The following is a 27163-nucleotide window of genomic DNA, read 5'->3' as shown; positions in this document are numbered from 1 at the left end:
GGAAGTCTATCACAGTGGTGATTTGCTGAACAAGAGAAACTGTAAATCTGGGAATCTGTCCTCTTTCAACTGCTTGTACTTTAATTTCTTTAGGAAGGATATTAAAAAAATAAAAAAAAAAATCCAGTCCAAATATAAACGGGAGGAGAAGGGGCAGGGAAGGAGGGCCGGGAGCCAGCTGTTCCAGAGCAGGACCGTCTCCATCGCTGTTTCTGAGTGTTTGAACTTCTGATTGACACAAGCAGTTTGGTTAATAGCGTCACCGAATAAACACAGCCTGTAATACCACAGCCATTCGGGAGTAATGTTTGTCAAAACGTGCACAGTAGCAGAACAAAGGGTACAGACTCATGAAACAAATGCTCTGAGGTCCAAGATCTGTGCATTTGTATACATTTGAATTTATTTTTCTTATGGGGACAGAAATCCCTGCATTATGTTGTAAATAAAATTGATTACTGCCTGGTCACAAGCCGTGGTGACAAACTTTGGTGTGGCCTTTGGTTTTACTTGTGTGTCTGTCTAGACAGGCTGCTGGAAAAAAATGTATTACCCCTTCCAGTGTTAGACCCCCAGACACCCTCATACATTTGCTCCCTGGGTTCTTAACTGAAACACCTTATTGGCACTCAATAAAAAACAACAATAAATGATTAGAGATAACAGCTTCTGTCCTGTCCATGAAGGAAGAGCAGACAAGGCTCCCTCTGGAGCCTCTCAGTGCTGCTATTTCATCAACAGAAGGGTCACTGTAGAACAATTTAGAGCTCTGCTTTGGAGTGAAGAGCAGCCATCTGGTGATGTAGAAGATGATGGTATATTTGGGGTTTGCTAGTGTTAGAGCCCCTACTTTGTTAGGCTCCCACCAGGAGACTTCCAGACACTTTTCCAAAGCAGAACCCTCCTTGGCTTGAAGAGAAGGAACGACCATTGACTTCTCTTTACTCCAGAACTGTGACTTTGTGTCTTCACTTTTAGAAAATATTTGCTCTCTCCCTTTTTTGATGTGAAATCCAAAATAGGAATGCCAAGAAAGAGCAGAGAAGGCCACAGATTCTGCTTGGGCTTCCTGTTACCATGGCGATGCACAAATTCCTGTTTTTATTTACCTGATGGTAATGCATCATTCAGGGAGAGTAAGGGAGGAATTAGACACCATCAGCTCTGAACCAAAAACTTGTTGTGAAACAAGTCCATTCAAAATTGCCCTTTTAGTAAAACCAAACAACACATGGGTGCCATATTTTGAAGGTTTTTAATTCTTAGTCTTGTTATTTCTTCCATGGTTTTCATTTCCCTTGTAAACTTTCCCAACAGCTGCCTGCTGAAGGTTGTTTGAGAGAGCTGTTTCAGGTGTTAGCTACCTGGAGTGCAGGCAGTCATCTCTAATCTGCCCAGGACTCAATGGGATGTGTTTATTCCCAGTAAACCAAAAACGCTACTGGCTTTACCTTTTGCTCATAAGCACTTGCCTGATAAGCAAATTCACCTCAAATTCTCATCCTTGAGTATTGGTGGGATAAACATCTGGGGGTAATCCCAGGAGAACTCTGTTCTTAAGAAAATGTCAAAATTGAAAAAACAATTCAGGAGGTCACATTATTCCCATCTTTGTAGAAATTTAATGTTCTGTCTGGAGTCATTCATGCCAATTTATGTGATCCTGAATTGTTCATCTGTGAATGTTTTTGTACTAACGTGAAGTTTCCTGAAGATTCTGTTTTTGCAGAGGGTATGTTTTGAAATGTCATCATGTCTTAGATCATTTTATGGAAATTAGCCTGCCTGTTTTATATACCTGTAGAGTTTTATGCAGTTTCTCTTTGTCATGCTTAGGTGGGTTACTAGGCAAGACTCTCTCAGTTCTGTTGAGCATTTACTGCTGTACCATGGTCCTCATGGTCCTCAATATTAAGTGAGGGATTTCAGGTTAGAAAAATTTGCAGTTCACCATCTTAAGTGCTTCACTGCTGGTGGTTTTCAAGCAAAATAGGAGTTATCTGCAAATCTGAAAATTAGACCCCTCAAAAAACTTACCTCTCAACCCCAAAGGAAATTCAGTTCCAATTCTTCCTTAGTCAGGCTTTTAGCACCTGCTCTGCTCCCATAGTGACATCCCACATGTGTTTTACTGTAACTTGTTTAAACAGCATCAACCATTCAACCATTCAGGCTGGTTTTGTGTAGAGGTAAAATACAGGTACAAGACGATCCCTGATTTCTACAAAACAGCACAAGGAGCAGAATTTGGCATCTTTTGTAAGCCACTGTAGGTTGACAGGTGGTGTGTAAGTGTGGGGTAACTGCTGCAGGATTGAGATGGTCTCAGCACTTGTAAGAAGGAAGTGGGCAAGGAGTGGAGAAAAAGACAGCTGAAGGCTACTGGAATGTGAAGCAGCTGGGTTGTGCCTTAGTCAGTGAAAATCAGAAACTGGAAACAATTGCTAAATTTATTTTCAGTGTAAGCAATCGTTTTCCTTGAACCACAGTGCCTAAATGTATCTCTTGGTTGTGATTTTTATGTGGTGGTGACTCGCTGGCTCTTGCTAACCTCCTGGCAGGCAGAGAGAGGAGTGGAAGTTCACTGTCAGTCAAGACTGTAAAACAAATATCCCTCATTCAGATCTCTTGATTCCCTTTGTGGCTTTGCTTGCTGCAAAGTATTGCCTGAGTGGAAGAAACCTGGGTGTTTGTTTCTAGGGAAGGGAGTCGATCTGTAGCTCCTCTTCCAGGTTTTCTTGGGGTTTTCTTCATGTTTTTGGAAGTTTGAATTGCAGCTGATGCTCTAGTAACTCTTCTGTAGGTGCAGATAGATTCTAATGCAAAGGTGTGATCTTTTTTTAAAAAGAAATATACATTAAGGCCTTATTTATTCCAAAGTGGAAAGCCTGAGAGTAGAATTGGCAAAATGAGCTTTGCTGTTGACTTACAAATCCTTTGGAAGGAGAGCATTCCATCCAGAATTTTAACAGCATTTGAACTACAAGTGGAGGAACATGAGGAGTTAACTTTCTAGACTTCATTTTAAAGAAGCTGGAGAGATGTTGTACCTTCCTTGGCAGAGGCATTTGATGGCTAATCAGGTTTAATTCAATCACTCAGTCATTTATGTGTATTATGGGTAGCTCTCAGTTGAGCTAGTGGGAGCTGGAGTTGTTTGTTCAGTTTGGAAGATCCCTTCTAGCCCAGCAAAGGTAAGATGATAAAGAACATTTTCTGTCTTTGTGCCAGATAAAACACCCAAAACTATGTTTTATATTAAAAATAACAAATTACATGTCAGAACTACAGGTAAGGTGATTTAATAGCCTCCTTCCTCTCTCCCCCTCCTCACCACACCCATCATTTTGCATAGTTTGAATACATGTAGTGGATATAACTTGTTCAGTTTTCCTACACATATAGTCACAACATTTTTCTGTTGGAACTCAGGATTTGGGGACCTTTGCTAGTTTGGGAAGCTCTTTGTCCTCTGTTGCTTAGTATTAAATGAATCCTTCAGCTTGTATTCTGCCTGTAGAGATGTTACATTATGTGGAGAAAAATCCTATGCATGGAGAGGGGTCCTTCAGCTTCTCAGATTTGTGACAGAATAGGCTTTTCTCTCTGAAAAGAATTGAAAATTTATTATGCTCTAAGTACCTGAATACTTGGAAAATTTTGCTTTTCCTTTTTATTTATTAGCATATGACTATGGGATTCAGCCAGTATCATGGAAAGAATATTAAAATGATGTAGCTATTGCAAGGATATTAGTTTTGTTACTTGTAGGTTTGTTTTTTTTTTTCTAAATAACTAAAGTTTAGCTGCAGTTGAGAAATGCTGTAGAGCATAATGGGATGAAAGGATGGTAAGGGAGAACAGTGTGTTACTGTCAGGGTTTGAAATCAGAGGAAAAGGGAGATCAGATTGAAGGAAAACTAGATTTACTGTCTTTGCAAATTGGAATTTGCAGCCCCAGGACTGCAAGGTGTATAAAAAGGTGGCCAGAGAAGGAAAAAGGGGCATCACATGTTGATGGAATGGGTTGAAAGATGAGAAGATGAAGTGAGAGGATACCCAACCCACCATGATGGGGGAAGAGGGAGGCTGAGTTGCGTGTGAGGAGAGCAGAGAGGAGAGGACAAGACGGATGGCAAAGGGCAATCAGGCAAGGGGGATGTTCCCCATGGCTTTCATGGGAGTCTTTGTTCCAAGGCAAAGAGACAGAAGATGAATTTCAGCAATCCGGAAAAGCTGCAGGAATCCTGCAGGTTGGGACGTGCTGCCAAAGGAATGTTCTGCAGTTGTGCTGTTCATGTTTTACTTCAGCCTGACAAATTACGGCTTTATTCCCTGACCCACAGCATCCACTCTTAAAAATACATTTCCAGCCTCTTCTTGAGGTGTCTGGCATTGGCAGTGACAGAGCAGACAGTTTCATCTGTGTGAGAGAGAAATGATGTCCTCACATGTTCTGTGAAGCAGCCTGAGAAGGCTGATGGATCACATTATTGATCTGCTTTTATTTGGGTTGCATATTTCAGTGAAAGCTCTCCAGCTTTGAAGCAGTCACGTTAAATCTCTTTACTGTTTGAGCTGCTAGCACAGCTCACCTTCTGTGGAGTTTGTAAGATAATGTTTCCTTGTAAGAGCAAGGGAGAAACAAATAGAAACACTATTAAAAGACAGGCTGTATCAGTGTTCACTTGGTGTTGTGGGAGGTACAGTATTGAACAGTATTTGGGAGGACTGGTTCTCCTACACCTCCTTTCTATTGTATCATATTTAGGAAAGTATCTGAAAGATCTGAGAATTGAGAAGCGCTATATTCTAAATAACTGATTGGTTCCCATTTTATAACAGTTCTGAGGGTCAAATGAATATGGGTGGCACTGAAGAAGAGATTTCTTAATTATAGAAGTCTGAGAATTATAATAATAATTCTTAATTATAAATCACTGAGCTTTTTGAATTGAAAGAAATGAATTGAATTGAAAAAAAAACCCCATGTTTTGCATTATCTTACTTTACCTGGGTGACAGTGTCTGATGCATTGGGTAGAGTTTTTCTGGTGCCATGAGAATCCTGTGCATTTTGTGATGTGAGTTAACATCTTGGCGTGGCCATCAGTGCCTCTGAGGAAATCCTAATCCATTATTCTGCCCAGGGAGAGAGGTTAAAGCTTGCTTGCACTCTCATGCTCTCATTCTTTCTCTCCGAAGGCTTCATGGGGGTATGCCCTTTGTTGAATACTTAACATATTCACTGAACCAGTCCCATTTATATTCTAAACAAGATCTTTAATTTCATCCCTGACGTGTACAAAATCTTGGGGTTTGAAAGAAAATTCAAGAGAACTTTTTTTTTTAGGCTTCTTGAAAGAAAGAAAAAGAAAAATCAGTGGAGGTTAAAATCAAGGAATAGTTACTCACAGCTGGTAGGATTGGAGGAAACAGATACTGCAGCTTGGTTGATTAAACCTTGATGGAATTTTACTAGGAGACTGAATAAATAGTTCTGTATCTATTCAGCTGTAGTTTGCAGACAGTCTTTAATAATTAAAATGGAAACCAAAACAAGTGTGTTCCAAATATATAGCACACATTGTTTTATCCCTTACCTTTTGATGGGTTTGTTTGGTTCCTGTGTAGCAAGCTGTCCTGTCTGTGCTGCCCAAGAGGTGCTAAAGTAGCCTCAGGAATTAATTCCATATTTAGAAAGTTTCCTTTATAAGCCAAACGTCACAAAGGGCACCCAGGGAGATCAATATTGTAGTTCTGGTTGTAGAGTACATTCCAATCAATTCTGGAGAGCGGAGCTCTGTGGATCCCTCTGACAATGGTGCAGTTAACAGGACAATACTGTTTAAACAGTTTTTCTTGGGTGTTTTATGATCCTTTCAGTTGTGCTCTAACTATATTAACTTCATCAATTTCAGCATTTTCCCTTCTTTTTTTGAATGTTTAATGCAGCCTTGCATTTCACAGTGTAGAGTGATGTGTGCTGCAGCTTTCATATGCAAGAAAATAAAATATCCCTCTTTGGATATATATTTTCCATCTTAATTTTTTTTAAGTCTACATTTTCTACCTTTTTAGGAGAATTATATATAAGAGTAATACATGTGAGGAACTAGGGAATTCTGCCAAAACGTTTAGTTAGAACTCATCTATGAATTTACAGGGATTTGCAGAAAATGTAGAGCACTGGTTTGTGCAGGAGGTGGTTTATCTGTCTAAATACCCTTGGAAGGTCATGTGGAATCAGATGTTAAGGCTGATGCCAGATTTTGACAGAGAATGGTAACAGCAGTGCAGGGGTTGAGTTTAAGTTTTTCTGCTTGGAATTACTTCTCCAGGGCTGCTGTGTGGGAAAAAAATTGCAGTACCCAGAAACATTGTGCATCAGAAAGTCACATGGCTTTAAAAAAACCCATAATCTTGTATCTTTATGAGCAATACCTAGAACATAACTGAAAAACTGAGGTGGGGAGTTTCTCTGTTTTTCAGCTTAGTTTTTCTGTTCTTTTTATGTGTGTAGCTGTTTGCTCTTTGTCACTGGAATCAGTGGCACTTCTGTCCCCTGCTCTATTCTGGTGTGTTGTTTTACAGGAGAAACACTTTGGAACATTGTAGAACCACCCTGTTAAAATGATGGAGAGAATTTAAGGAATGGTGTTGTGAGCTGGCACTCTCAACTCTGGCCAGTTTTGTGATATTCAGGTGCACAAAATCCCTTTAAAGAAGAACCAGCGAGTCTTCATGCATAACTTGGCACATCTCTAGGAGATAAGTTTGCTCCTTGTCTGCACCTCTCTTCCTTAATCTGTAACATCCTTACATAAAGCAGTGGTGATAGCTCATCCATCCTCTGTTACAGCTCTTGGACTTACCTGTCAATTTTTGTCAAATTTTGTGGAGGAATGGATATTAAAATTTATTTAAATTTCTGCACATTTTCTGAAGAAGGCTGAGGGGATCAGACAGGCTGCAAATAGGGCTTTCATTATGGCAAATTGAAAATGTAGCTGTCCCCTCTTTGTAGCCATTTGGCAAATATGACTTGTGAGCGGCCTGGAATGGGGAATGCCAAGGAAAAGCAAAATCTTTGGGGAAAAAAGCAAGTATGTCTATTTTGGAGACATTTCAGAGAAGCCAGCTGAGGGCAGTGAAGGGTGGGTGGCCAATAAAAGCCTGGTAACAATTGCAGGGCAAAGAAACATTTAAAAACCATGCCAAAAAAGAATTTGGTTCTTGTTACTCTCTGTGCCTATTTCCAGGTAGGCTTTAAACAGAGATGTTTTTGTTCCCGAATGTCTGGGCTGAAAGCACTGTATAAATTCCCTAAATATTCATTGGCAGCTCTTATTCTTAGATTTTATCCTGAAATACAACCTGCTTCATTAGACCTCAAATGTGAGGTGTGTGTTTCACTGTGACACTCGGAGGGCTCCCTGGAGACATCAGTGATACCCAGAATTTCCCTGAGCTCCCATTTGGCTGGCAGCCTGGTGAATCCAAGTTCCAAGGGATCCAAACCCTCTTTTACCCTGGGCAGAGGAATTTATCTATAAATCCTGAGGGTCTTTTGGCAACAAGGTGTGGAAGAGTGTTAGAAACAACAAAAAGGATGTTGGAAGGTTATGGATTGCCCATGTCATTGTTTGGATACTTCTCAAGTTCTGTAAGGACTTGGGACTGGTAGAAGTAATTGTACCTAAGGTTAGAGCCATTGGTTATCCACTCTGTTGGAGCTTCACTGGTAATGTCACCAAAAACTTCCCCCATAAGCTGTGGGCATAGCTGCTTCTGAAATCATTCCCAGTGTGCATGAGCTGTTAGCGTGGATCAGCATCCTGATCCAAGTCTGTAATGCCTGCAAAACAGCCTTCTCAGCCATGCTGCCAGGCTTGTCCTGTGAGAAGGCTCAGATTTTTCACTGAAAGAGAGGTCAGGCCTTGGAATAAGATGCCCAGAGAAGTGGTGGAGTCACTGTCTCTGGCAGTGTTCAAGAGATGTCTGGATGTGTCTCTTGGGAATATGGTTTTGGGTGATTATGGCTGACAGTTGGACCAGATCATCTTGAAGGTCTCTTCCAGCCTTGATGATTCTGTGGTTCTGAGAGCTAGCAGGCTGTAAGTTTTATTATTACTATTAATTTGTTTTTACCATTTAATTTTTTTCAGATGAGATAATTCACATCTAAAAGCTTTGGCAACATTGTATATTAAGTTTCAAATATTATCATAATGGAAAAGAGTCATGCAAGAAATATTAGTACCCAGTTGTACACATTTAATGAAATTGTTATTCAAAGCTTTTATGTCCAAAACAGTAACACTGGTTTGTGTTGATGCTGCATGCTCTGATCTTAACCTTTGGGATGACAACAAAGCACAAAACTGGCTCGTCTTGCAATCCTTTGCCCTTGAAGGAGTCATTTAGTTAAATTCCTTAATATTTTTGCAGCTGTGGTTGTGGTTTATTAACTGATGCTGCCTTGAAAAGCAGCCTGTGTCTGCAGCAAAGTTTTCATTACTCATCTGTCAATACTTGCAGAGTAAAACAAATGGGTCTGAGTAGAGGTTTCTGCTCTTCAGTCTGAATAGTTTCTTTCCTTCCATCCCCACTATTTTACCCAAGGAGAGGGTAGAGAATATTTTTGATGCAGTGAGTGCATAGTTGTACTCTATTGGATAGGAAGGTCTGGCCTGCTTTGTCTGTCAGGATTATTTTAAGCTATGATGTCTAGAATTTATTAAATGAACTAGAAGGAATTAAAAACAGCTCTTTTTTTCCCCAAATATTCTCACTTCTACAGCTGTGAAATGCCTTTTATCCTGATTCATACCAGCTGAAGAACCTCCAGAATTTCCCTTTTGCAGTTGGTAAAATACGATTTTGGCCCAGTTTAACAATTTTCTGGTCAGAAGAAATCTGGGTGAGTTTGGTTTGGTTTTGGTTTGGTTTTGCTTTAACATTGTCCTTAAAACAGAAAATCAGATAACCCAAAGCTATTACATTGCTGTGTTTACTGATGCAAACTCCAAGTTCTGCAGTAATTGCCTTGGCCTCTGGGTGAAATGCAGGAGGTAGTTTATCTGCCTGGCTTTTTGTGCAGGTATTTTGCATGATAATTGCAGATGAAGAGCACATCTTATTTGGAAGGCCCTTACAGAGCAGGGGTGTCACCTCTGTGAGGTGATGGACATGAATTTTGTGATGGTGAGTGGAAGGAACTGGAAGAACTGCTGTGGTGGTTGAGCAGTGGATAGAAAATGCTTTGGTGTCACAGGGCAGAGCTAAAGGATGAGCTATAATAAGAAGGGGAGAAGCACTTGTAGAATGCAGGGGTCTGACTCGATTTACCACGTGCTTCTCTTGAGTTTCACACTTGGCTGTGACAAATACCAAATGGAATAGCAGCCAGGCTACTGAGCAAGTGTGCTGAGAGGCAGAGGTCTGTGCTGACCTCTCTCTGTGCACGTGCTTTGGGGGGAAATACCGGAGTCCTTGTCTCCTTTTCCTGTTGTGCAGTGTGGTTTTGCTTACTTTTATCCTACTTCAGAAAATCAGGGTGGTGTGAAACCTCACACAGCGGTTCCCTGGGCATGGAGGTGTAAAGAACTAACCCCAGCCCAGTAAAGGTGATTCATAGCTGGAGCCTTGCTTTGTACCTCTGTACCTACCTTGGCACATGATGTGTTGGCTGGTAAATTTGGGCTGGTTTCTTTAGCACATGGAGCTGCCATCAAATGCATTTTAAAGTCTGTCCAGTGGGAGACTGCTCTGAGAGTGGAAGGAACCAAAACCTCTGCCAGACCTAGCTTGGAGATAAAAACTGATTAGTGGATAATTCCCTCGGAATGAATAATCTCTGCCTTAAAAGATGAGTTGCAGATGGTTTTGGATGAGAGAGGGAGAGAGATCAGGTTTAAAATGTCATTCTTTCAGTAACCTGAATCTCCTGACCTTATGTGACACTGCAGAGATGATTTCAGCCGAGTAAGACCAGGAGGAGAGGCTGGCTGGGGATGTGTGGCCAGTGCTTCATGCCTTGGGCTGACCCTGAGCCCCAGTGTTATATTTACCTCACAGTTTGAGAGGTCTTTCACTGCACAAGGTAAGGAAAGCTTCCAAAATACAGGGAAGAGCCATTTGGAACTCCCCAAGTGAGGATTAGTATGTGACATGACTTCTTGAACTATTTTCAGATTGATTATGCATCTACTGATCTTTCACCTTTGCAAAGGTAACAGTACTTGTGTGTTTGCGTGTCCTTGACTGGAGAGGCTGCAGAAAACAAAACTGAAACTTAAAACTAGGTTAAGCACTATTATGAGCAAGCTGTGTCAATAAAAGCCATCATTTTGTGTAGCTGTGCAGCTTTTCAAATTACTCCGTCGAGACTCTCTTTACAAATGCTTTTGTATTTTGTCTGTTGACTCATCCATCTCAACACTCACAGTAGCATTTCAGTACTGTCTTATAAAGCAGTGATTGAAGCAAGGCTGTTCTTGGGCTGGTTCATCAACAGATGCAATTAATACAAAGATGTTTGTTTTGACACCCTGGCTCACTGGCAGCATTGTAAGCAGCATTGCTATGCGAGGAGATTGCTGTGGTTGAGGACTTCGTGTACAGGCAGATCACTCAATATTTGTATTCAGCTTAAAGTCAACACTGAAAGAGTTTCAGACCTCTCCTAAGCTGGCAAACAGGCTCACTGGTGCTACCAGCAATGTTAACAAAAGGGCAAATCATAATCTGCTGCACTTCTAATTTATTTACAGTATTATAAAATGCTGGGTTTTCATTCTGGTGGAGAGCCCCAGAAGTATAAAAGGAAAGCTCAGAGGGATTTTCTCCTTGTGCAAGTCTGGGCAGGTGGTGAAGGAAATACAATTTGGACTCAGATATTTATTCTTTCAGTAGAACAATGTCAGTCCCAGGCCAGTGCTTCTCAGATGTGTTTTACCCTGGGAACTTGTATAACATGTCTTCCTTTTCAGCTATTTTATTTTTAGCTGTATAGAGGGTGTAACCATTGTTTAAGGGAGTGTCCATGGCATGGAGCCAGTTGATATCTAAACCCTATCATGAATTGTTTTAAAGAGAGTATGATTTTCTGTATTGAGATATATTGATGACTATTTTTCAGGGCAGGAAGTACCTGCTGACTCCAGCAGTTACCAGAGCAGCTGTTCATTATGAGTAAGCCACAGAAAAATTCTTGTGAAAGCCCTAATATCTCTAGGAAGCAGCTCGAGCTTAAATGATCAGTCTAGTTAAGCTGTATGAAGAACTGCTTTCTTATTTTCACTTGCCTGGAATTTTATATTGGGGAAAAAAATCTGGTTCTTAGGGTATCAAAGTCTGTAGGATAGTTTACAGAGAGGTATTTAACTTCAGGCTAGTTAATATTTGTTAAGGCTTGTCTGGACACTCCCCAGACTCTTGCTCCAGGGTACAAATTTAATTGATTTTTTTCCATGTTGAGTTAATGCAGCAGTTTGTTTCTGAAGGTAGACATCTCTGCTGCTGCATGGCTTTGAGCATCCTGTGGCATTGTAGCAGCCTGTGACCTAACCTGGGTTTCCACCAGGACCTGTGTTAGGCCAGGCATACACTGGAAATGCAGTCAACTCCCTGTCCTGGGCTTCCTAATGAGTATGTTGGGGCTTTTTTTATTGTATTCTCTGTTTTTAGTCACAGAGCTGACTTCTGATGAGATTATATATAGATTTCCATAGCTTTCTGCCAAAGGATTTGTTTTGAATTAATGAACATTTTTGTGAATTTCTCTAGTTCACATGTTCTGGAAAAATAAATGATGATTTTGGTCCAGACCCCTTTGCTCAGTGCCAGGTGTGAGCAGCAGGCCCCACTGGGCCCATCCAGGGAATGGGAGGTTGTAGCAGCACTGCTGACCTTTGGCTCACGGAAAAAACAATGAGCAAGGAGTACAGTGCTCCAGATGTGAACCTGTCTGGAAGCTTAGTGTGCAGAGATAAGCTGCTGATGGGAAACACCCTCTCAGCCACAGCTTCTGCATTATCCAAGTGAACCCTGTGTCATAGCTCAGCTTCTCAGATGCCTCCAGCCCAAGTTCAGTCACTTCCTTCGTTCTCTATTTGAGCTCTGGGTTTGAATTGCTTTTTATTTTGTGTTGTGTCTTGTTGTCTGTGATACCAGGATATGATTTCTTCTCTGTCAGTTCTCCCTGCCCTTCATTTCTCTTAGTTTGCAGTTTTTTGGGATGGTGACACTGGTGTTGCTTGTGGTGCATCCTCTGTGTCACAAGGTTTTGACTCAGCAGCATTGTCCTGGAGATGTCCAGGGATGTTCCAGCAAGCAGTGGTACATGTGTCATAGCAAAAGGACATCTTTATACATTTTGCCCAAGCAGCAGAGCTCCTCCTCTTGCTGCTAAATGTGATCCTGGGGTCATGGCTCATGAGAGTGGGAACAATGGGAAGTGTGGGAAGTTCTGGCTTATTTTGAGACCAAGATTTCATTTCCTTTGCAATAATTTCATGAATCAAAATGGAAAATGTATAATGCTTAGTGTTGACCTAGAGCTTTACAGTTTTAGAGCATTGTGCAAACATTTCTTCTGTACTTCTGACTTCATGATGAGTGGTGATGGAAAGTGCTGTCTGTAGTCAGGTAGCGACAGTGAGTACAACTTCTGCTGTCCTTTCATCTACTGCTGTGGTCAGATGATCTCTACTTCTCCATGAGCTTCTGTGGGCTTTTCAGTCATCACTGGAGCTGTGTAGCCTGTGTGTGGGTTGTTCCTTCATGCTTTCAGGGATGTTAGGTAGTGAGAGTGGCAGACATAGTGCTGTGTAGTGGTGACATCTCTGTGTGTGGGATGTTCCAGGTGAAGCGTGCACAGATCATGCCACCTAGAGGAATGGAGCTGGCAAGCCTGTGGCCATTGCTCTGCTGCCAAAATTTTGGTGGTTGCTCCAGAGATCTTCTCCAAGCCAAGCACCTTTGTGGCCTTGCCTCACAGTCTGGAATGAAGTCAGGTGTGAGACTTCACAGGCAGCTCTCCATCAACTCAACAAACATTTCTCAGCCTTTTACATGAGACCACTTTTCCTGATTTAGCCTCCTAAATGTTGATCCTCATCTTTCCCAATGGCTCGAGAACCTGAAATTAAGTTGTGGATCTCACTTCGTATTCTCCAGGAATTAGGGTGAGGAATCTAGTCCAAGGTGTGATTTGATGGGATAACATTCTCCAAGCTCTCTGCTTTTTTGGCTTTTATGTTGCAATTTCTTTTGTGGGAGACTGTTAAATTTCCCAGAAGATTATCCTAATTTCCGGAGTCTCAAAATCTGAATTGTAATTAAGCACTTAATTTGATGAGGGTTTTTAGATGTCTTGCTAGTCTATTGGCAGCTTGGGGAAATACTTCCATCTTCCTCCCAGCTTCCCCTCCATAGGTTCAAGCTCAGAAAGCTGGGATGTGTTTAGAACTAGCAGAACTGCCAGCCAGGCCTCAGAAAATTGCTCCAAATCTCTGCTTCCTGGGTAGGTTAAAGCCAAATTCAAAAGAAGCCTGGCCTTTCTGAAGAAGCTGGGGTGATAACAATTTATCAGTAACAAATGGACAGTAGGGAATTTTAATAATACATTTTTATTGCTTGCAATTGCATCAAGTTCCCTATTGCCACAAATGACAGTAATCAGGACATCCAACAGGGAAGCAATTACTTTATTTCTTGATCATCCAGACAGTCAGCGAGTTGTGTTACGAGATAAGCACATGGTTTGACCAGAGGGTGTCACCTCTTCGGGAATGAATTTTCTTTTTGACCCATTTTAGTCTAATATGTGGTACAGGAAGGTCAAGACCAATGACTTGGGCTCACAGGATTTAATACACAGACAATAATGACTGAATGTTTTTCTTTTGTGCTGTTTAAGGTTAGGGCTTCTAGATGAGGTTTTTATCTTCTGCTAAAGTTTCTCTTCTGTTTAAGTAAAACATTCTTTCTCCCACCTCTCTCCTGTGCTTCAATTTTTATGCTTAAATCTCTGGAACAATCTTGAAGCCTTTATTCTGCTGTGCCTTTAAATTGACCCCCATGTATTTTCATCAAGACATTAGGATGGCCTTCCCATTTCCTTCTATTCTCAGTTTAAATTTTCCTGTTACGGGAATACTAAAAAAAAAAATAAAAAAATAAAAAAATAAATTACAGTTAGTCATATGTTAAAATAACCAGACTAAAGCCAGCAGGAAGAGCATTCTCTCAGTGTCAGTGGATGAGGCCGTGTCCCTGCCCATGGCAGGGGGTTGGAATGAGATGGTCTTTAAGGTCCCTTCCAACCCAAAGCACTCCATGTCAGCTGTGGATGGATCTCTTGCCTGTATTGACCCCTGGTGCATTTAACAGCCCCGTTCTGTGTCTCTCTCTTAACATGTTCCCCTTTTTTGCTGATAACTTTCTGGCCTCCAGGCTACTGACAGCTGTTGTCCACTTGCTGCTAATTAAGAAAGCAGCGTGAGGGATGGGAATGTGGATTGGAGAGATTGAACCCCCCTCTCCACAGCCAAGCGTTTCAACCTGATTAAAGAGCGTCTGACTGATGACTGAGTGGCCTCTTTTTTCCTGCTGTGTCTCTGCAATAGCCTGGTTTTTATCAGAACTCCCAGGTCAGGTGCTCTCTGTGTCTCTGGATTTTTTAGATCCCGTAACAATGGGTAGCGTCACAACAGATTTTGCCGTTCAAAGATGGGCACGTGTGAAATCTGAGCCGCTATAAAGCCACGTCTTGAGCATGCAAAGTGTTGTGTACCTCTGTGCTCTTCCTCAGAAATTCAAATGTAGGTCGTGTTTTTTAAATAAAGTGACACATGCTACATTGAAAATTTCGAACTAGCTATAGGAATTAAGATCACTGTGAATTAACAGCACTTAAGTGGATAGGCCAATGATTTCAAAGATTTTCTTTCTCCGTTTAAGGATTTTTTCTTGTTTGTTTTGTTTTCCTTGTTTTTGTTTTCCTTGTTTTGCATCAAGCCCCAGTAGGAGATCTTTTGTGTGATACATTATTGCTGGGATTTTTAAGATCCATCAAGAGAATGGGCTTGAGCTCTGAAATTCCCTTCCTGGCCTGTGCCTCTGTGGAGGTAAAATGATTGACTGAGGTTAATATAATACAAGATTGCTGTGTTAATACACAACCAGGAGGTGTGAATTCAAGTCAGAGTGGTGGTAATTTGGCAGAAGCAGCCTCCTGTAATGCTGATGCTCTCTGGAGCTGTTAATCCCCAGGAATATTATGACTCTCTGTATTTCACATTAGACATCCAAAATTCAATCTGAATTCTTACCTGTGATAAGTGGACTCTGTATAGCCCTGCATAGCCCCTAGCATGCTTTCAAATCCATGTAATTTTCTCTTTTTTCTGGAATTTAATTTCTCTTCTTGCTTGTGATTTTTCTCATGTTTGTCTGTTGCCTTTTACGCTGGAGTTGAATGGTTTTTGATGTTTTATGGAAGTTCTCTTTAAAAGCACTATGTAAATATAGGTGTAAAATGTTTATTTAAATAAATAAAAAATCACTGCCAGACATGGCTCCTTAGGTGTGTGAAAATCCTTTAATAAGCCACGTCTACCACAATGTAATTGAACAGTAGGAACATGTCTAGGGAGAGGAGGATGTATGTTTGATTGTACTTACTGGTGTTCACCTTGTTATGCCCATGATCACTTTGTGAAAGGAGCCTTGGAGCATGTGACTTCAGCTTTTGTAATAAATAAGTGTCTTGTATTTGTTTGAAGTTGAACAAGAGCTGCTTTACCAGTGTTATCCTCTATTCACTAAATACATATAATATTAAAATAGTAGGAAATGTTAAGTGTGGTGTGCTTCTAATGAGCTGAACTAGGCAGACTCTTTGGGACCCGGGTGATGCAGGGTGTGAAAGTGCCATAATCTCTTTGGGCAGCTTTTTGTTTTCATGTGAAGACAGCAGATGCTGACACGGTGCAAACAGAAGAGAAATCCTATCAGTAGATTGGCCCTGAGTCCCCAAGCTGTAGTCTGTAAATACAGTGATTTATGGGTATTAGAGATGAAAACAGTGTTTCTTTCTTTCCTCCAAGCAAAATATTATTTCCAAATAGGTCGTCTCATTATTGGACTCTGGTTTGGCTAGTAATTTCATAAAATAAACCTCATAGCCTTAATGTTAGAAAATGAATTTGTTGATTCTCTACTACTGAGAATTTATGGAAGCTTCAAATCCCTGTCTGTCTTGCTGTGGGAGGTAATTAAGAATATGAGGGAGCGCTTTCTTGGTTTGAAATATTGAAAATGACTGTAAGCATTCATATTGTTATGTATGTCTGGAGAGCTTATTAGGGGTGGTGAGATGGTTCTGCTGGGTCATTTGCTGTGAGGATTGGTCATTTCTTTCACAGCAGCCTGCTTATTGCTTGGGCAGCTTTGCCAAACTGTTTACTGTGTGCTGCCTGTGACTGGCAGCATGTTTCCAGCCCATCTTAGGAATATTATGTAGCTTCAGGATCATGGTTATTCCATTTGTCCTTTAAAGCCACTCCTGGTGACTTCAGGAGTTGAGCTGCCATCACCCAGGTATGTCATCTGCCAATGGTGATGTGTTTTTGCATCTATTCTGCATGAGTTTTCGTGTGACTGATGGTGTCACCTGCTCTGAATCTGCACCTCATCAATTTGTGCCATGAATTTCTGGCTTGTAAAATGAAAAACCATCACACAGTCATTTTGGAGGCACAGAGGTGGCCTCCTCCCTCATTAAAGGGACAAAAGTATCATTCTACAAATTTCTGTGTGCAGACCAGCTGCCTGTTTGGTGCTAGGTCAGGCTTTGTTTAGACTATTGATCAAATGTAAGCCTAGAGCTTTGCTACTAGGTCTGGAGCTGACTTTTCCCTCCCCTGAGTTCCTGAATGACAAAGTATTTCAGTGGAGCTGACACTTCTTTGTTGGGTATTTTTGCAAATGCAGACCCAGTTCTTAACAGGAGTACAAAACAGGAATTTCTGCTTTACAATGGAAAATGTTGAGGTTATGTTGTCCTGATTTCTCATAGCATAGGAGTGTCCTTTAAATAAAATAAAAAAAAAATGACAATTCAAACAAGAAAAATCTCTTCCTTTTAGGTTTGTTATCTACTTCTGTTCAACAAAGCTAGACTTTATCTTTGAGAACCAACTTCCCATATATATAAGAAATATTTCTAAATATTGCCCTTTTGCCTTCTAATTAGCTAAATCCATTCTGCAATTGGACAATCATATTCCAAAGTAAAACTATGTAGGGAGTTAATATGTGTGAGTTTCCAACTTTCACCTTGATTTAAGTTAAGTTTCCAGGATGGAGAAGCCCTCTCATTATAAAGTCTGAGCTACACGGTTCTTGTAGTTTTGAATGTTGCCTGTTTTATACCTGATAAATTCTGGTATGTTATAGTTTGATTTCTCTAAAAGTAGATTTGTACAATTGCCAGAAAACCAGCTTAGCTCTTTACCTGCTCTGTTTTCTGCCAACAAATAGCAAATTTACTTGATGGTTCTCGAAGAAGTATTTTCTATATATTTTTTAATTCTCTATTTTTATAAGTGATTTGAATCCCTATTGAAAGTATTTTCTGTGAGGGCCATCCTTTAAAGTTTCCATGTGGGTTCAGTTTCATAATTATGATTGCTATATATAGTGTTGATTTTTTTATCAAATAGCAGCAATCAAGCCTTGAGGGATGTTTTATACCTTTGGCTGGTGTGTCATATCAGGATAGGCATGGAAATGGTTAAAATCATATAAAGATGTAGGAGCCTTTTGCTCCTAAATGAAACTTTAGGACTTTCAGTACATTTTAATGAAGCAGCTTTTCCCAAACCAACTGCCTTTTTCAAGATTTGTTTGAGCCATCTTCCAGTTCTGCACTCTTTGCAGTAGATACACAAGTGGCTCTCAGGTTAATGAGGGATGAGGGCACATTGAGAGTATTCAGACTTCTGGCTGCAGAGTTGCCAAAAATGAAGTAGGAGAGCTCTCTTCCATCTGTCATTCCTCTACAGAAAGCAGCAGTTTAGAAGTGGATGTAGCTGGGAGTTTATTCACTGAGCTTCAGAGTTCATGAGTACACAGAGGAGAAAAAAGGCAAAATTTATGTGTTTGTTTGGGGAGGGAGGAAAAGTGAGCTTGCTGTGTAAATTTGTAAACAGGGTAGAAAGGAAAGGGAAGTTTCCTGAAAACATGTCCTGAAATAAATGAAGTCCCAGCTCAGATTGCAAATCTTGTGAAGCTGTGCAGGGTGTTGTGGGAGAGGGATCCTCATGTGGAGATGTTTGTGGAGGTCCTGCAGTCAATGACTGCCGTGTTTGATTCCCCTAAGCCCTTTCTCCACAACAAAAGGTTTTTCTGCTGAGCAGGAAAAAAAAGTGATTTTTTTTTACTACTCTGACACAAAGCTTATTACTAGATTCTTATACTGCAAAGTGATATTAATAAACATGGATCATGTATACAAAGTTCTGTGCTTTGCAACATTTGAAGTGGTTGTTTTAGTTGAAAGATGGTTTATAGTGTTTCTTGTTGCTTCAGTGCTGTATAATTTTTGGCTGGATGCAAGTGAAGACTCAAAATCTAGTTGGGATGAAGCTTTTGTGGGGGGGTTGTGCATTACCAATTGATCATACTGAGATTGAAGATTTGAGAGGTGTTTACCCTTCTGGTACCAGCGCCACAGGTATTGTTATAAACATGGCCTGATGTCTTTCTGACCCCCAGCTGTGTGACATACTGAATGCACTGCAGAAATCAGTGGGTTATTGCCTGTTTTTCACAGTGAAGGAGCATGAAGTTAATCACAGTGAAGCTTTGCCAAGGCACCAGGCTCAGCCTGACCAAAGGGCCGTGCTCTCCGGAGGCCATGGAGCAGAGCCTGGCCTGACCCTGCACCACATGGCTCCAGGCCCCATGGAGCTGAAGTTTCCTCTTACAAACTGGCTGCTGTTTTCCAAACAGACCTCCTAAAGCTCCAAAGTATTGCTCAACAGACCACAAACTGAAATTAGTATTGATTCACCTTTCAGGGTTGATGGCAGGATCGCCACACAGTTGCGCGTTGTGTTGCACAGACCTAAATAGCTTTGGCAGTTGTGGGTTTGCTGTTTTGTCAAAACCAAATTAAACAGAAACACTGTACAAAATTATTTCTTATTTATAGAAGCCTAAGGTCTCTCTACCACAGAATCTGGGCGCTGGCTTTTAAAACATGCTTTTTTTCTTAGCGTGGGTCATGGTCTTTGAATGCAATCGTGTGTTTTCCTGGCAGGTATGGCTGGCTTGTGGGCAAGATCTCACTTTTGAAACCTGATGCCATGCCCTGAATGGGATATGATCAGGAAATGAGCTGTTGGTAAAAACATCACTCAAGTAGCTATTAATTCACCAAGATTTATTCTGTGATAAGGGAATAGTTTCAGCAAGATTGTAGAGAGATGCTGAGATAAGGTTCTGCTTTGGTTTTGGTGAAATCCAGCCTGGCCTGAGCTGGGTTCCCTTTGGCTGTTGGGTTGTTGTGTATGAGTGTTGAAGGTATTTCTTCTTGAAATTCAGGCCAGCTTTCTGTGTGAGCAAACTGAAAGTTCACTGAAAAATTGAAACTGATTCCCCCATTTGGGAATTTTCATTAAAGATGACAGTAACTGTTAAATACAGATAGGGTGATACAGTATAATATATATTAATATATAATGTTGTATGTCAACAATGATATACCAAAGAATTCAGGCTCAGATATCCCCTTGTTAAGTGGGTTTTCAGACTTGTCACTGCATTAGGCTGAGTAATATTCTGAAGGAGCTGGGGAATAGCTGCTTTTTCTACAAAATTAAATTAACCAGTAAAATTCTAGTGGCTGTTTCCTGCTACTGAAACCTCAAATCTTCAGTAGGCTCAGATGAGTTAGAGATGGGATGGATTCCTTCAGGCTCCCTTCATGTTATTGTGGATGTTTGTACAAATCTGCTGTGGTTGCTGCTGCAGAAGTTCAGTCTTCTGGATCTTTCAAAGTCAGGATTTGCCAAAAAGAGTGGGGAGAACTGCAGGTGTTGGTGTCATTATGCCTTTACCTTGAAACCTGTTGTCTGTAGACCGGTACAACCAGGAGATTTTAATTCCGGCATGAGGAGATGGCATAAAATAGAAAGTTGTCACAAATAATTGTTTAGTGCTAAAGGAACTTTAATGTTTATGTGCAGCAGCGTGAAAGATAGGCATCCCACTTAGACTCCCTAAGGTACTTCATGTTTCCTGTCTTGGTGGTGTAGGGATGTGCTAATTCTACAGCTGAGGAAGGGAAGAGGGAGCTCCCTCCTGGGCTGTTCAGTTCAATTACCATCTTGGTTTCCCCTTGCTGGAGGCACTGATGTTTCAAATCATGCTTATAGAAGACAAATATTTTCTCCTGCCTTAGGCAGACAATAAAGCTGGTGGTTTGGTTGCAGATCCTATCAAGTATAGAACAGAGTATGGAACTGAGGATATGGCCTGCAGCTTCTTAACCCTTTACGGAGCAGCACAACAATAATGTCAAAGCAGCTTCTGACCTGATTACATCAGAAATTGCACACCTGCGGTGCCACTGTATTGCTTCACACACACACACTTGTCTGGGTGTGTGGAGATAGAGCTGGTGCTTTGGGGCAACAGGAGAGCAGTACTTCAAAGTTGAGGGATTTGCATAGCCCTCCTGCGATGCCTTGTTTTATTGAGTAAGCAGTATTGGGGAAGTTTACACTGGTATTGCAGTGCCTCTAGGAGATAGTGCTGGTCTGGCTCCTGAAATTCATTTTTCTCTCTCATGCAGAGATGTGAGCCCCCAGCATGGTGCACTGGAGTTGTGAAGACTTGTTTAATCTTACTGAACTGAATATCTGCTTTTCAGCATCTGAGCCCCGAGGATACAGTGCTAGTCAGAACAGTGAGAAATGAGGAGCAGTTAGCTCATCTCAGAACATGCATGGAAAAGAGCTTACATCACACTCTCACCTGGACTGCTGCCCTTGATCTATGGCACTTGCTAAAGAGGGAAGTAAAACAGAGCATGTTTAAGCAAATGCTTTCCATGTTTTCATCTTATTTCTTGTGCTCAGCTCGGAGAAGTGTGGGCGGTGGCTTTTGGGCAGGGTATAAGGTTCCTCCCAAGCCTACTAGAAAAGAGGGGTTATCTTTGCCATTCAGACTGAATGTGCAAAGAGTCTGTAATCAGAGGTCAGAAATAAAGATGACTATAATTAGTAATGTCCAAAGCAACTGGAAATTGTGTCAGGCAAATCTGAGCCAGCTTCTCTTTTTATTTTTTTTTTTTTCCATTGCCTAATGAATGAGAGTGGAGGTTTACTCTCCAAGAATGAAAGAGGGCTGAGTTTTTCCCATTCAGAGCCAGTGCTGTGGGGCAGACAAGAAGCCAAAGCTCCATTTACAGCCTTGTTTGTTAGCTGTTGAACCTATGGCCAGGTTGTGAGCAATTAGGCTTTTCCCTAAAGCATCTGAAATAATGCCTTTCTGCTTGGTGTCCTGCTGAGTGCTGTGACGACATCCTGTCACCTTGGAGATGGATAAACAGCTTCAGCAACATTGGGTTATAATCTTTCAGCTCTGAGTTTCAAAGCTGACTGCTGTAGAACTGAAACCCAAGCCCAACGAAGGTTTTTCAGGAAGAACTTAAACATGCTTGAGAAAATGAGAGGAGGGGAGAAGGAGTTGAAGCAGAGCCCGGTGAGGAGGCTTTTTGCTTGGCCATGGCAGTGGGTCAGTGAAACGGGTGAGCTCTGGCTCCAGGGCTCTGCATAGCCTGGAGTGACTCAGGTGCTGCACACACACACTTGTGCCTACAGGGCTTTATTTTTAGATGTCTGAATCACTGTCATGACCATATCCTCCAAAAGCTGCTAGACAAGTGGGGATGCCCACGGACCCCATATTAAGTCATGTTTGGTGAACAGGGAAATTCTGCAGATTCTCTCTCAGCTGTGTTAGGAGCAATTTCTGTGTTAGGAGCTGGTTGCTGAAGTAATGCAGATATTATGCCTGGTAGCTGGATTATTTTTTTTCCAGTTAAAATGAAATGTTTAGTTGACATCCTTGGTGGCTTTCATGGGTAGAACACGGTGAACAAGGATGATTGTTCATACTGGTGTTGGAGGCCACTGGAGTCTCCTGTTCTAGTGCTGTTTGCACTGGGGGAATTACAAGTCATGTTACCACTGTTGTAATCCCGTTGGTTCTCTGGGGCTTGCAGGGCTGTGCAAAATCAGTTCTTAGATGGGAAATTACCAGAGACCTGCCAGATGCTGCACAAAGGTTTGCTGGTGTTTCTGCTTGGGGGTCGACATGGTACCAGTCTGCTGGAGCAGCTTTCGATAAACCACAGCAAAAGTCCTGTCTGCTGCTTATCAATAAATTACAGTATCTTGTTCAAAAAGAAATCTCGAGGCTTTGGTGTGCTGCAGTAAACTGAACTTGGGTAGCAGTTTTACATCCTTAAATCCCTCCTTGTTTGATTTATTTTAGCTTTTTGCTTTTTTCTTTTATTTTTCTCCTGTACATCAGTTGAGCAATACTGCTTCAGTTTTCAGCAGGTGAAGGATTCCTGGTTTATCTGCATACAAGGAGATTCCTCTGTGCTGAAATACTAGGCAAAAAGAGGAGTAGAAAGGAATCTGATCAGCTGCTCTGAACTTGCTGCTTGATTGTGTGCATCTTTTCTACTTGCAACCTGAAGATTTGCCTCCAAGTGTGATACTGTAAGGAAGAAGAGCTGTAGTGTTAATGCACCATAAAATTAATGTTGTTGACTAACCCAGTCCTTTTCACTGCAGTTGGGAGACGTGGCTGAATTGATAAGTTACCTTCTCTCCCTTCCAGTTCCCTTGCAAACACTGCAAGCTCTTTCCACATGAGATTGCTGCAGCTGGAGATGCCTCATTCATGGCTGCTTAGAAGGAAAAAAAAAAAAAATCAAAATAAAAATGTGCTCTCTGACAAATAAAAATGTTTTGCTTCCTCTGGAGGCCCCAGAGGGCGGCATAAAAATAATGAAGCCTGTGAGTCAGTGAGCATTGCCTGGCCAGCTGAGAGGGAACTGAGCCTCCCTTTTCCAGAGAAGTTTGTGTGCTGTCATTGCACATCATTAATGCTCACTGGTTTATGCTCATTCACTGTAATGCTGCCAGAAAAGAAAAAGGGCAGTTGGTCTTTCCGCTCCCAAAAGCTGGCTGCTTCCAAGGTGACGTGATGTTAAAGTTTCTTTAGCACTCAAGAATGATTGTTTGGTTCTCAGCTGCCCTTCCTCCATCCTTTTCCCCTGAAACCTGGTGGCTTTCCTAGCAATTGGATTCCCTGGAGAGGGACTTGGAGCAGCTTACAAACAACTCCACCTAAGGTACAAAGGTTAGGGTGGGCAAACTTCCTGATTGACACTGGACCCTCCCCTTTTTTTCTTTATTTCCAGGACCCCTACCAGGTCTTTTTTTGTTTCTGCATCAGTTCTCTTTGCTTCAGTCTCTAAGGCTTTTGAGCACCTGTGATGCAGCAGTGATATGCTGTATTTAAAAGGGATATTTATACATTTAAAAGGGATATTTTGATTCTGTTCTGTTGCATTCTGTCTTTTCTGTACTCAGGATCCAAGTTCATCCTTTTAGGAACATGCAGCCTTGCACAAGTGCTGCATATCAGCATTTTTAGGCTTCTAAACATCCTCAAGACTTCTGGAAAAAGAGGGTGTGAAAAGTAGCTGAAGGCTGTTTGCAGTATAATGGGAGAACTAGAGACCCACTGCAGGTGTGAAAGGGTGGGGAATTTATCTGGGGTCCTCTTCATCTCTTTCTTCAACTCTCCTTGAAACCTCGTGCTTTCTCTCCACCTTCATAGCTACACTTTGGCAGGCTTGAACATTTTGTCACAGGAGGGGATTATTAAAATTTATTTTTACAAGTGCCCCTGCAGTAGTTTTCTGTTGCCCACAGCTCACTTGTGAGCATCACACTGTGCCTTCTGTGCCAGCTCTTCTGCAGAGGAGCTCAGCTGTTCCCTGCAAAGCTCAAAGGCTTAGATTTTCTGTCAGTCACTGATTTTAATATTTACATTACAAGAGAACCTAAAAGCTTTAGCCAGGGCACAGTCTCCCAGATTTTTGTGCTTACAGGTATGTAACAGATACAGCCCTTGCCTTAAGGGAAGGAGGGAGATGTTGGGAATTCTAGTGATATTCATATAAAATCTAGGAAGACGTTTGCTTTGCAGAATGTTCCTTGATTGTCGTGGTAAGCTCTTGTGCCTCTCTGTCCATCCTGAATCACCTGTTCTCCTGTGTTTCTGAGAGCAGAATTGCATCTGGAGTCGCCCCAGCCCTAGAGCCTCTCGCTGGGTGCTGCATCACAGCACAGACATCCTCAGCAGAAAGGTCGTTTTGAACTCTGGCTCGTTATTTTTGCCTTTTGCTTCAGAACCCTTAAAGTCCCTGTCAGCTAGGGTTTAGCTGAAGCCTTGCAACTTGCCTTTTGTCTTCTCAAATGATGGAGCTGAGCCCAAGGGAACAAATGCCATTTTAATGGGCATCGTTGTGTAACTCATTACATAAGTCACTGCTGCCTTCAAAGGACTCGTGGCAAAAGTGGCAGGAGCAGTTGATTAAAAATGTGCACAATAGCTTCATTACGACATGGGGAGAGATGTGTGCTGTTATTTTTAATCTGATAGCTTTTAAATATGTGCATCCAGCAGAGACCTAAATGGCCTTTGAAAAAGGAACCATTTGTGCAATAAGATTTTTAGGCTCCGCTTCGTTCTTTCTAACAAGCTGCAAAAGTCAGGACGAGCTGGAAAATGAACTATAACCCTTTTTTAAGGTTGCATCTCCACTAAAGCTGCAGGGTTTTGGTGTCTGAACACACAGAGAGTAAGAGAAGATGGAGGGTTTAGTTTTTCAGATGAAGGAAAGAAAAAGCACTGTATTCTAAAATCTGTGGGGTTTTAATTAAAAATAAGTATATTTTCAATTAGTTTTATATGATCCAATCATTAGACAAGTTGAGTGACCTGTCCCAGCTGCTGGAGCCTCCCTGCCATGGAGCAATAGTGACAAAAACAGGACCAGGAGATGCAGAAGCAGGCAGGGCATTATCTCCCATTTCTGAAGGCTCCCATGTGCTGGTTACACAAGGCTGGCGAGTGGGACCCAGCAGATGGAAACTCTGCTGTGACTGAGCTCTGTAAAAGGCTGAACTTTCACTTTGACTTCAAAGCAAGTAATTTGCTTCTGGCTTAGCTCGGTGGAATTCACCAGCTTGTGTGTGTTTTTACTCTGGCCTTCATTTGACCCCAAGTGGAGAGTGACCATTTGACTGTGGCATAGGTGGATGTTGGGCTCTCTGGCTTTCTCCTAAGCAGCCTTTGTTTCTTTGCCCACAAGCTCATAAGCTGATTTATCTGCCTTCCCTTTTAATCCACTGTTGTTTTAAACCTGCAGGTCTTTCCTCACCAGAGGAAACTGGCAGCAGCAGCAGCACCAGTTGCTGGAGCTTGGTGGGGAATCAGGCGGCTCCTGCTTGGCCGTGTTCTCCTTAGCCATGCTCTGTCTGCTCTGGGGGCTTGAGGGATACTGAAAAACCCCTGTGGCCACACCTGACAGCGGGGCTGGTTGGAGCAGGCATGTCAGGCGAGCTCTGTGGTGTTGTGTGTGTGGTCAGGGCCCAGACACGTGCCGGAGGAGACGAGCCTGGGAGCTGAGCAGGGCCGTGACTCAACAGCTGGAGCACGTTCAAGCACGGCGGAGCGGGAGCCTCACTGACAGGGGATGGAATTGGCTGTGAAACGAGTGATGTAGTGAAGCTTCCAGTCAGAAATCAAGAAACCCAGATCTGTAATAAAGTCATTTTGAAGGGCTTTTTTTCCAGTCGTGTGCAGCAACAGAGAGCATCCAGACGGATGAAATACGAGGGCATGGAAAGTCAGTGGTTCCTTTGAGACAGAAACACTTTGATACAACTTTTTTCTTCTCCCTCCTTCCAGCTGAAATCACTTCATTGAGTTTATTACCCTGACTTTCCCCATTCATCTCACAAATATTTTGACTCTTCATAGAAGTAAGTGCAGGGTACCCTCTGCCTGCACACCAGAGAGGAGAAATCCAGTGCTGAGGCTCCAGCTAAACACTGCTGGCTATTCATCAACAAGAGGCGAGGGTAATATGATAGAATAATTTCCAGTGGGCAAACGCCCAAGCTCAGAGCAATCTCAATGCTGCATTAAGGGGTTTGGTTACTGTAGATAGGCAGGAAGGAGCAGAGGGACAGAAGTGGTTTGAGCTTTGTTTTCTGCCTCTGTCTCATTATTTAATCTGTGAAGGCATGCTGTGCTATTTGAACTTTTTAACTGGACAGACACACAGGACATGTAAGGTATTTAAATTAGGATATAGTATAAAAAAAGTTACTTTTTCAAAGCAGACCAGTGCTGCTGTAACCAGTTGAGGAAGTCTTGCTCAGCTGTACTCTTCAGAGGAGAGTTTCAGGCTTCATCTGTAAAAGCTTAGGTTCCTTACACCTGTGAGCTAGATTCCTTTCCTGCTCAAGTGTCACTTCTCTTTTATACCACTTCATCCAGATTCATTACAAAGCAAATTCTGTTTATAGTGCTTGAATGATGTATCAGCTTGCAAACTGTAAAGCCCAGTGTGCCAGATAATTCTGCTGGCATTCACTGAGCATAATCACAGGAGCTCCACAGCTTGATCCATGAGCAGGGGGAGGGAGAGGGCTGAGGGCCTGCAGAGTGATGGAGATGCTGTACCAGAGTCACTGACTCACCCTCTGCTCTGTTTAAACAATTTGCTTCATCAGTGCCTGCTACCCATCTATAGAGTAAGGTTAAGGCCTGGCTGTTTAAGGATGAGGACGATGTGTTTGTAATGTGCTTGGAACAAGAAAAGTGCTATTTTAAGTGCTAAGTGTAATTGAGTGTGAGGGAATATTGGTTTGTGACTCATTTGTTTAACTGCAAATGCATCAGAAACTTGTGTGCAAATGAGAGCTGGAAAGTGCTTGGTGTAGACAGAAAGCCATGGCAGTAAAAAGCTGCATTAATTTGTGATCTTCAAA

At 41.8% G+C, this 27163-nt stretch overlaps 1 protein-coding gene across 7 annotated transcripts in view; it reads left to right on the top strand.

The window, feature by feature from the left end:
* Positions 1-27163, top strand: part of RAPGEF1 (Rap guanine nucleotide exchange factor 1) — an 84148-nt gene that overhangs the window by 2033 nt on the left and 54952 nt on the right. Inside the window, exon 1 of one of the 7 annotated variants that reach the window (XM_086857855.1) lies at positions 8803-8922. The exons of the other annotated variants lie outside the window; for them this stretch is intronic. The gene's annotated coding sequence lies outside the window, so the exon portion shown is untranslated. Of the gene's footprint in view, positions 1-8802; positions 8923-27163 lie in introns of those variants that run through there. 7 annotated transcript variants of the gene reach the window in all.

Source organism: Cyanistes caeruleus, chromosome 20 (genome assembly GCF_971803275.1).
Source record: "Cyanistes caeruleus chromosome 20, bCyaCae1.hap1.1, whole genome shotgun sequence".
Classification (NCBI taxonomy): Eukaryota; Metazoa; Chordata; class Aves; order Passeriformes; family Paridae; genus Cyanistes; species Cyanistes caeruleus.
The sequence above is the reverse complement of the archived record's forward strand: the minus strand, read 5'-3'. Positions and strand labels throughout refer to the sequence as shown.